Genomic DNA, 10,428 nt, shown 5'->3' on the forward strand with positions numbered 1-10,428 from the left:
TGGGGGGCAGGTGGGTGGTGCCTGCCACTTGGAGCAGGTAGAGCCTGGAAGGAAAAAAGAGGAATTGAAAGAAAATTGTAATATTCTGCTCTTGCCTCTTGCCTCTGTTTCTTTGGGACAATGGCTACACGCCTCTTCATCAGGGAAATCACCAGCAATAATAGCCCGGTTTCCTGGCAATGGCAGAATGTTATCAGGGCAACACAAAAGGCTTGCTAGGGGAGCAGCTGATGAAGACTGTTGTAGGCTGACTGGTTTCCCCAAGACAGACACTTCATCCTCTCAGCTTCTAAGACCTAGGTAGGGATTGACGGAGTTTGACCTGGGGAGATTACTTCCTCCAAATGGTGAATCCCTTTATGAGTGCCGTGTGTGTGTGTGTGTGTGTGTGTGTGTGTAGGGTAAGCCATGTGGAAAGATTTACCTGGTATTGTTTTTCCTCTCTGCATAGAATAACAGCTATATCTTGACAGGGGGAGGGGCAGATAGAGAGGGAGACACAGAATCCGAAGCAGACTCCAGGCTCTGAGGTCTGAGCTGTTAGGACAGAGCCCAATGTGGGGCTCAAACTCACAAACTGTGAGATCATACCCTGAGCCAGAGTCAGAGCCACCCAGGTGCCCCAAATAAGAGCTATATCTTAAACTCAATTATGTGCTTTGTAAACACTATAAAGTATAATACACTTTCTTCTTTCTAGGATGGTAACTTATGCAGACACAAAAGCCAATGCTACTGTTAAGGAATGGTTATTCACTTATTTTGTATTTATTACATACCTGCTATAGAACAGTCAATAAGTTAGGTATATGCAAATAAGAGAAAATAAGGAGTTTCCAACCTAGAAGAATTCACAGTAGTCAGGCAGTATAAATGCAATACAATGTGTTCTGCTATAGTGGAGATGAGCAAAATTACTTATGGAGTGCATAGAATAAAACAATTAACTCTGTGTAAGGAAGGCAGAAAAGATGCACTGAAGAAAGGACATAATCTGATTGGAAATCCTGACTAGGGGGTTGTTGACAAAGACAGCAATATTATCAAAGCCATGAAAACAGAAAAAAAAAAAAAAAAAAGGTGTATATGGTACCTAAGCCCCTGATCCCAAGTTACCTATCACCAGGTCATGAAAGCAACAGGAGGCAAATACCTAGAACGAAGATGCAGAGATATAGGAAAACACGTAGAATTTGTTTTAAAGGACTTCAGATGCCCTGAGGAGTGTAAACTTGATCTTATAAAAGGATGTGCACATCTAAATCTTTAGGTAAAATTTCTAAATATGTCTGATTATATTTGTCTTTTAGAGAAATTATCTTGGAGAGGTTAAAACTGGGGGGATGTTGGATAATATTTAAAAATGGGAGTTACAATGATCTACCCTAGAGATGGTGAGGTATTGGACAATGATTGAAAGGATGCACAAAAATAAAATGGGTATAAATGCATGCATGATTAGATTAGGATCTGAGGAAGAGTGTGGGTTGAACATGGACCTCCCTTATTTAACACAATGCTTGGCCTGGAACAGACTGTCAATATATGTTTTAAGAAAATGAGTTGAGATTTACAAATGGAAGAAAGAAATTTTCTAGCAATTCTTTCCCATTCTCCACCTCCCATCCTTTGCCAAGGATATATAAAATATTTGTCTACTCTTCTTCAGCTTTCATTGCCTATTGACATACTATTCTTTCTCTCTTTCCTGCTCTTATTACCCCAACGTTTTGCTCTTGACTCTGTACAGCATATATGGGTCCTAGTTATAGGCTAGTCTCTGTAAAAGGTAACTTGAGAAACGTTCCTTGGGAATTAGAGAATGTGCTTAACATAAACTTTCCACATGGATGGGATGAGGGCAAGGATGAGAGTCAGTTCCCTCTGTCTCACTGGGGAAAGATATTCAGTGATTTTCTACACAAAATTCCCAACATATATATTTCTACTTGTTGGGATTGTATCTTGAGGGTTGATATATTAATCATAAAATATGCAGTAGATTTTTATAGCTGTGGATAGTTAGCATGTTGGTAATGTTGATTTCAAAGCAGTTCATCAAATTGGTGTAGGTAGGGGAGAAAGAATGACATTGAAGTAATACATTTAGTAAGCAAGGGAAATGATTAGACCTAACATCAAAATTTTAAAAATGTAGTACAATCAATGACTATCAAAAATATCACAAATCATGAGATCGTTAAACTAAAGCAAAAATTCTCATATAGAATTTCAAAAACATCATTTAGATTTTATTGATTTAAATCAAATTATTTATGCTTCTGGGTTACTTTTTGAACACATTCAATACATATTTCAAACTGCATTCAAAAGTGATCAAAATAAAAGCAGAAAATAAGCCCAACTTTTGTGAATTCTTCTGTAATGAAATATTTCTAACTTCCATTATGTAACATTTATGGCTCCCCAGTTAACCTTTAAACAAAACAGTTATTATACCCTATTATTAATCAGGTAGAAAGGCTAGATATTATTCCTCCACATAGTTTCAATAAATTCCTACATATCTCCAAAATAATATTTTCTTGATTTTTCACATAATCCTGAAACATCCCTGAACTTATGCAGATTCCATTTTCCAAGTCATGAAACAAAGACATCAAAACACTAACAGCAACCTAAAAAGTGAAACATGAAATGTAATTTGGTCTGTCACAGTTCTCTGATTGACAAAACATCTTTGGATTGACTGAATATATTTAGAATATCTTTAGAAGGAATGTTCTCTAACTGAAAGCAGGACACCTTGATAAAAAAAATGTAAGAATGCAAAAAATAACAGTCAAGGTTAGTCTATGTATTTTTTAATAGTAAAACTGTTATTCATGCACCCCTACCATGTGTCCTGAATTTGAAAGGAGAGAAAGTAAGGAAAGTAAAACACATATTCTATGTCCTCTTAGAGATTGTTATAGAAAAAAACAAAACAACCCAAAATTTGGTAGGTGTGGATCCTGATCCCCTGAGTCATACTGATACTCCAACATCCTCACCTGTAAAATGGAAATAACTCTCTTATTCACCTGTTGTATAAAATGAGAACAGTCAAGGTGGACATTCTTCCAGACTGTAATGAGGCATACAAATGAAATTTATTATTAAAAACTTTACATTTATTTTTACAGAGCTTAGGAAAACTTTAAGTAAATCTTTCAATGGGACTTTCTTACATTCTTACCCTAAATTTTCCATTCTGAGGTCCTGTTCTTAGACTTTACATATACAATGAGTTCAAACAGCTCTAACAATCTCCTTGAAAGTGCTTGCTGCCACTGCTAGGAATTTACCCAAGTGATACAGGAGTACTGATGCATAGGGGCACTTGTACCCCAATGTTTATAGCAGCACTTTCAACAATAGCCAAATTATGGAAAGAGCCTAAATGTCCATCAACTTATGAATGGATAAAGAAATTGTGGTTTATATACACAATGGAGTACTACGTGGCAATGAGAAAGAACGAAATATGGCCCTTTGTAGCAACGTGGATGGAACTGGAGAGTGTGATGCTAAGTGAAATAAGCCATACAGAGAAAGACAGATACCATATGGTTTCATTCTCATGTGGATCCTGAGAAACTTAACAGAAACCCATGGGGGAGGGGAAGGAAAAAAAAAAGAGGTTAGAGTGGGAGAGAGCCAAAGCATAAGAGACTGCGAACAAACTGAGGGTTGATGGGGGGTGGGAGGGAGAGGAGGGTGGGTGATGGGTATTGAGGAGGGCCCCTTTTGGGATGAGCACTGGGTGTTGTATGGAAACCAATTTGACAATAAATTTCATATATTGAAAAAAAAAAAAGAAAAAAAAAAGTGCTTGCTGCCCCAGTAAAGAAAAAAAGTTTCAGCTCTCTCAGCCCCAACACAGATGTTCCATCATTTTCCCTGACCCTCCCTGCTGACTTTTACAGTAATTATGGAATGTTTCTTTGGTGCTGATAAGATATTTTATTTATTTTCCTAATTTTCAAGAACATATTTTGAAACCTTACACAATTTCTATAGCTCAACATGTTTTCAGAAATGGATGAGAGGTTGTTTGCATCTTTCAACCCTCTGATTTCTATGGTCATCTCAAAATGTGTTTCACATCACTGAGGGGAATCCTTTCTGCCTCTCTGTCTTCCTTCGTTTTTCCTCTGAGAAAAACTAAATTGCTAAGAAACTGTAAATACTTTAGTATGTCCCCTTCCTGTGAAAAGGGTATGTTTTCCCCTAGGAATTAGTGAATGAATACAATATTTTCCCATTGTTTTCCTTTCCTCCAATCAGGAAGAAAATCAAAACAAGCCTCTTGGGTTCTGTTACAGTTTTCTACCTTCCCACCCAATGAACTTATTAATAATAAGTAACTTCTGCTGGACTCACAGGTGAACTAAGAGCATAGTTATTGGCATTTCCTGTTCTTTAGGCAACTATTTCCATAATTACAGAGATATCTGAACTGTGTGCTACCGTGAGAAGACAAGGCTATGGGGAATTGAAACCAACTAAATATTTAAGCAGTCAGTGCCACTGAAGCTACCAAACCCTCATTCCAAATTCTCATACCAAATTCTCATTCCTCTAGTGAAGTGCTGCTCAAACTATGCAGCAAAGGACCATTAAAAAAAATACCCTATTTGGGGGCGCCTGGCTTCAGCCTAGGTCATCATCTTGTGGTTCACGAGTTTCAGCCCTGTGTCAGTTCTGTGCTGACAGCTCAGAGCCTGGAGCCTGCTTCGGATTCTGTGTTTCCCTCTCATGCTCTGTCTCTCAAAAATAAATTTAAAAAATTAAAAAATTTTTAAAAAAAACCTATCTTTAATGGGCCAAAAAAATGGTCCACCAACACCTGAGTACCACACATGCCTCACCGGGTGAGTTTGACAACATCTGAATTACTGTTCTACAATAAGAATCCTCTGATAATGCACTTAGAAGTTTCAACATTGATAAAATGTTATAAATTTTCTATATGCAGTTTTTTCAGTTTCTCTACTTGTCATGCATGTACTGGCAATATGTATTTCACTAATGGGGTTCAGGGCAGGCCGCCCCAGAATGTGCCACTTTGGCATGTGGGTTCTTTCAGCTGAAGATGATTAAGGCCCAACAGATTTAGGAGGAGCTTTTTTTTTTTTCCCTGCCTCCCCATTAACTGTCTAAAAGAATTTAGATGGGGAGCCTGTACCAGCAAGGGAGATACTGACAAGGATAGTTTCTGTTGTTGTTGTTGTTGTTGTTGTTGTTGTTGTTTGGTTTTGGTCTGGTTTTTAACACAAAAAAGACTTCTCACAGCATGGCTAACATTTTTTCACCAAACATTTGCTCCTCCTATGAATTGTCTTCCTCCCCTTTGAAGCCCAAGACCACCACCCCTTTCTCCTTAGCTCAGGGTGGCAAGTGAGCAATTTGCCTGTCAGAGCCTCACATCTTTGGGATTCCCTTATGCATGAAATTATATGTATTTTTTTCCTCCTGTTAATCTGTTTATGTCAATTTCATTATTAGGCCAGCCAAAGAACCTAGAAGAAAAGAAGGGAAAAGCTTTCCTCCCACCGTCACAAAGAGGTACCATGCTAAGGATCAACATTTGAATAGGAGTGTTAAAGAAGAGCAATTAGAAATAATCCCTGAGAGCAGTAAAAAGCAGTCTCATTTCCATTGGATTAAGAGTTAATGCATAAACAGTCAGTAGAGGAATTTTTTTGGTGTTGCAATAGATATCAGAAGCCAAATGCTGCTGCCATTTTCCAGGGTTTCTTTTGTTCCATACAAACTAAAAGAGTTAAGTCCAGGTGATTGAAACAGATAAACTGTCATAATAGGTTAATTAGCAACACAGAGTAATCTCTGCAAAAAGTTTATGACAAAGGGTCATGAAGAGAAGAGTTATGGAGGGTTATGGACTCTCCTGTGTTACTCAATAGTCTTTTATCATCACCTAACCTCAGTGGACTACACTTCCTCATTTGTAAAGCTGATAAATCACACTGTCTGTTTAGCGAGTCCCTTTCATATCTAAAATTATAGACATTTCTCCCTTTAAAATGAATAGTCTCCCAAGCTTCAATTATAAGAAAGACCCCATGTCAAAATAAATGAATCACAATTTGTACATTCTTTACTGGAATTTTCCCAGAACCTACCATTGATGGGAGCATTACTAAAGGCACTAGTATAAAGTAGAATATACTGTCCATTCTTGTAACCATTTACTGGAACCTTTAGTCTCTTGATTAGAATTGTGAGTCATATATGAGTTGCCTAAATTCAAATAGATGGGATGCAACATTCTTCAAAAGTTAGAAATTTTCTCTTAATATGTTTAAGTCTTGATCTGATTTCAAGTTTCAGTAGATAATTACAGTACAATAAGTGAAGCTTCAGAAACAGTAAACTTGTTTTATTCTAATGTTTTGCATGAGTAGGGATCAGTTCTACAATGTGCCTTTATAAAGAAAGACTTAATGAGACGGGGAGAAATCCAGCTGAAAATAACTCTGAGAAGAATTTGAAGGATGAAGATACTAATATAAATTGCTGTCAAAACAGGGAGAGAAAATAAAGACTTCCTGTGAACACTGAAGCCATTAGGGACTCTGAGGCATTTTATGTTGAGCCAAAAGCAAGTGAAGGAGAAAATACTTTGGAAGAGCTTTTGGAAATTGTCCAAAAAGAATCGGAAGAGAATTTTGTGCCTGTCCACAATAAGTGATCGAATTGAAAAACAGAGATGGAAAAATTCAATGAGAGTGTGGAAAGATTATTTCCCAAGCATTTTGTTGGAATAAAAGAATATATCCAACAGAGTTATAATGATCTAAATAATACACTTCAAACTGAGTTGCAACCCAAGAATATTAGATCCATGCAGTTCTAGAAATAGATGGTTCTAAACACTCTAAGGAGATGGTATATAAAATGCCTTATATGTTTCCTGAACAGCACGATCATTTGCAATCTCTTCTACTCCCTTTGTGTATTTTTCCACTGGGCTGTTCAATGGTTTAAGCTGGCAGACAGTTCCAGTAGAGCAGACTATTAATGAATGAATGTGGTTTTATCATGCCAACGATTTGGACCAACAGTCTTTATCAGAGAGGTCTAAGGAAATAATGGTTCAGTTTGCTTATTGAAAAACTGTTTCATATATTATGGACTATGTGAAACATCTAATTAATCCTTAGAATTTCTCAGATAAAAAATACTGTCAGAGTTCTCTGAATCAGCCATTTAGATTTTATAATTGAATTTCCCACAAAATACGATATTGTATGAGATTGCAAAATGATATACACCTATTAAAATGGAACACACAAACATGCTTCTTACTAATTTAGATACATACTTTATATGACTTATTTCAATGAATTGCAATTTACAGGATAAAAATAGGCTTATGAATCACTCACTGATTTAAGCACTAGGGAGTTTGTCACATCTATTCCTTTTTTCACTTATTGATATGTCAACTTTCCATTTTTACCTTGCCCTTTTTCTTTACCAAATTTACTGTACTTAAAGGTACTAGAAAAACCTTCCTTGAACTACATTTTCATGTTGGCATTTACCTATTGAAGACCTCAAGTAGATTAAAACTGAGTTATATGAAACCAAGTTCAAATTTAATTTACTATGTAAATATGTATAAACATGTTCTACATGCTTAGACCTACTCATCTGTGCTCCCTTGTTATTTTGCAGGTGAAGTATCCCACACTTCAAGATTACAATTTTTTCAGCCCTGACAATGCACATCAGTCAAACCTACCAACTTGCTCTTTCTCTACAAATTAAAGTGTAGTCAGCTCCACATTACTCAGAATACTTTACCCTTTGCATTGTGTACAAAATTAACATACAATAAAATAAACGGTAAATCATATATATATATATATATATATATATATATATATATATCCATATATATATATCCATAGGTTCTAGTGGAACTAATTCTTAACTGATATGCTTATACTTTGTGCAAAAATTGTTATAGTAGTCAGAAAATCTTGCTTCCATTGTTTTGCCTCCCATAAACCCACCATGACCCACGTATTTGGCAATTGCCCATTTAAATTTCCTGCATGCTTTACCTACCTGTCTCTTTCCTATATTAAATGGATGTATAGTAGTCTCCCCACCCACCCCTCAACCTTATCCACAGGGATTAAGTTCCCAGACCTCCTAGCAGATGCCTGAAACCATTGATAGTACTGATTTTTACACATACTATGTTTTTTCCCTGTGCATACATACCTAGGGCAAAGTTTAATTTATAAATTAGGCTTAGTAAAACATTAACAATAATAATAAAATAGAAAAATTATAACAATATACTATAATAAAAATTATGTGAATGTGGTCTCTCTCTCTCTCTCTCTCTCTCTCTCTTTTTTTTACTGTTTATTTTTGAGACAGAGAGAGACTGAGCACAAGTGGGGGAGGGACAAAGAGAGGAGACCAAGAATCCGAAGCAGGCTCCAGGCTCTGAGCTGTCAGCACAGAGTGAGATGTGGGGCTTGAACTCACAAACTGCGAGATCATGACCTGAGCCGAAGTTGGACACTTAACCCACTGAGCCACCCAGGTGCCCCTCTCTTTGTCTCTCTCTCTCTCTCTCTCTCTCTCTCTCTCTCTCTCTAAGTATCTTACTGTACTCACTCTTCTTGTGATGATGTGGGATGATGCATTAGGCTGATATTGATCTTCTGATGATTTGTTAGAAGGAGGATCACTACTAGGGACCACAATTAGCCCCTGGTGACTACAACTGGAAAGCAAAACCAAGGTTAAGGAGGGGATTACTGTTTATCAAAAAGAGACAATAGGAGCTCCCGGAGGGGTGGGTGGGAGCTCAGTTTTTAAATGTTGGACCCTTGGTTTTCACCCAAGTCATGGTCTCACAGTTCTTGAGATTAAGCCCTGCTTCAGGCTCAGCATCTTGAGATTCTCTCTCTCCCTCTCTCTGCCCCTCCCCTGCTCATTCGCATGTGTATTTTCTCTCTCTGTCTCTCTCTCTCTCTCTCTCTCAAAATAAATAAATTTAAAAAGAGAGAGAGAGAGAGATAATAAAGAGGATTCTCTGCAGAGAGTTAGAGACAGGATATTTAATTGTCTTAAATTCTGTATCATTTTAGTGAAGCCTGTGATATCACATTCCTTATTTGAATACTGCTTTTGCCACCAATTAAGGTGGTGAGAGCAGCAGCAATTCCTAATCTTTCCTTTTGACTTAACCACTTCTTTTTCATTGGGAGGTCATTGGAGAAACAATTACCTCACATATTCATATTGACAAATATGTAAATGTCCATTATGAAGGACAGTTCTCCCAAGTCTGTAGAAATTGGTAGAATATGCTCAGATAGGGTCTAGATCTACATATATACATATCATTAGGAAAATTTGTATTGGTTGGAAACTCTTACAGTGATCCTCAGTGACCCCTGCTTCCTGGTGTCTACATACATTTGAAATACCCTTCCCTTGCCTGTACTTACTTGGTCATATCTGATAAATAGACAAAGGAAGAAGTGATTGGATGTCTCTGCTGATATTCAGTTATAAAAAGATAATGGCTTTCTTCTTGAACACTCTGTCTCTCTTTGATTGTTCTGGGGAAGCTAACTGTCATGTCACGAGGCAGCCCTGTGTAGAGGCCCACATGAATGAGTTTGGAAGCAGATCTTCTGAAGACTGCCAGTAGCCTAATGGGAAAGTTGGAGACAGATCCTTCAGCCCCAGTTGTGGCTTGAGATGACTGTACCTCAGCCAACAGCTTGATTGCAACCACAGCAGAAAGCTTGAGTCACAGACACTCAGAAACTCGCACCCAGGTACTTAACCACAGAAACTATGAGTTTTTAATTTTTTTTTAATTTTAAGCCACTAAATATGGGAGTAATTTGTTACACAAAAAATTGATAACTAGTACAGATTTTGGTTCCAGGAGACAGATGTCATTATAATAAATATCTGAAAAAGTAAGAATAACTTTGGAACCAGGAAGTACAAAGATGTGAAAAGGATTGCAGTTAACTTGGTAGGCAAAGCTAAAATTTCATTAAGTAGATTTATAGTAGAAATGTGCACTTTGAGGATGCTGAATCTAAGGCTCAAAAGCAAGCAAAGAATAGGCGATTGTTATATAAAGACAGAAATGTAGCAACGATATTGCCTGCAGTTATGTGGAAAGTAGAGAGTATACCCAAAGGGGGTGATTTAACTAAGGAGACTTCTAAGCAAAGTATTAAAGGTGCCACAACTGTTTCTTTTAGCTGCTATAGTAAAACACAAGAGAAAAAATAGATAAATGGAAATAAGGACTGTTAAACAAGAAGGAGCCAAGATTTGATGGTTTTATAAATCCTCAACCTTTCCAGATGGCCAGCGATACTAAAATTAAGAAATAGCTTTTAAGCA

The 10,428-nt window shown here is 37.0% G+C and overlaps 1 long non-coding RNA gene across 1 annotated transcript; it reads left to right on the top strand.

The window, feature by feature from the left end:
• Positions 1 to 219: 219 nt before the first annotated feature.
• On the top strand, positions 220 to 6,808 carry LOC144613093 (uncharacterized). Its single transcript, XR_013550401.2, has 3 exons — positions 220 to 300; positions 5,512 to 5,571; positions 6,432 to 6,808. It is a non-coding gene; the product is annotated as an uncharacterized LOC144613093 (long non-coding RNA).
• Positions 6,809 to 10,428: the final 3,620 nt, after the last annotated feature.

Source organism: Panthera onca, chromosome D1 (assembly GCF_046562875.1).
Source record: "Panthera onca isolate mPanOnc1 chromosome D1, mPanOnc1 haplotype 2, whole genome shotgun sequence".
Taxonomy (NCBI): domain Eukaryota; kingdom Metazoa; phylum Chordata; class Mammalia; order Carnivora; family Felidae; genus Panthera; species Panthera onca.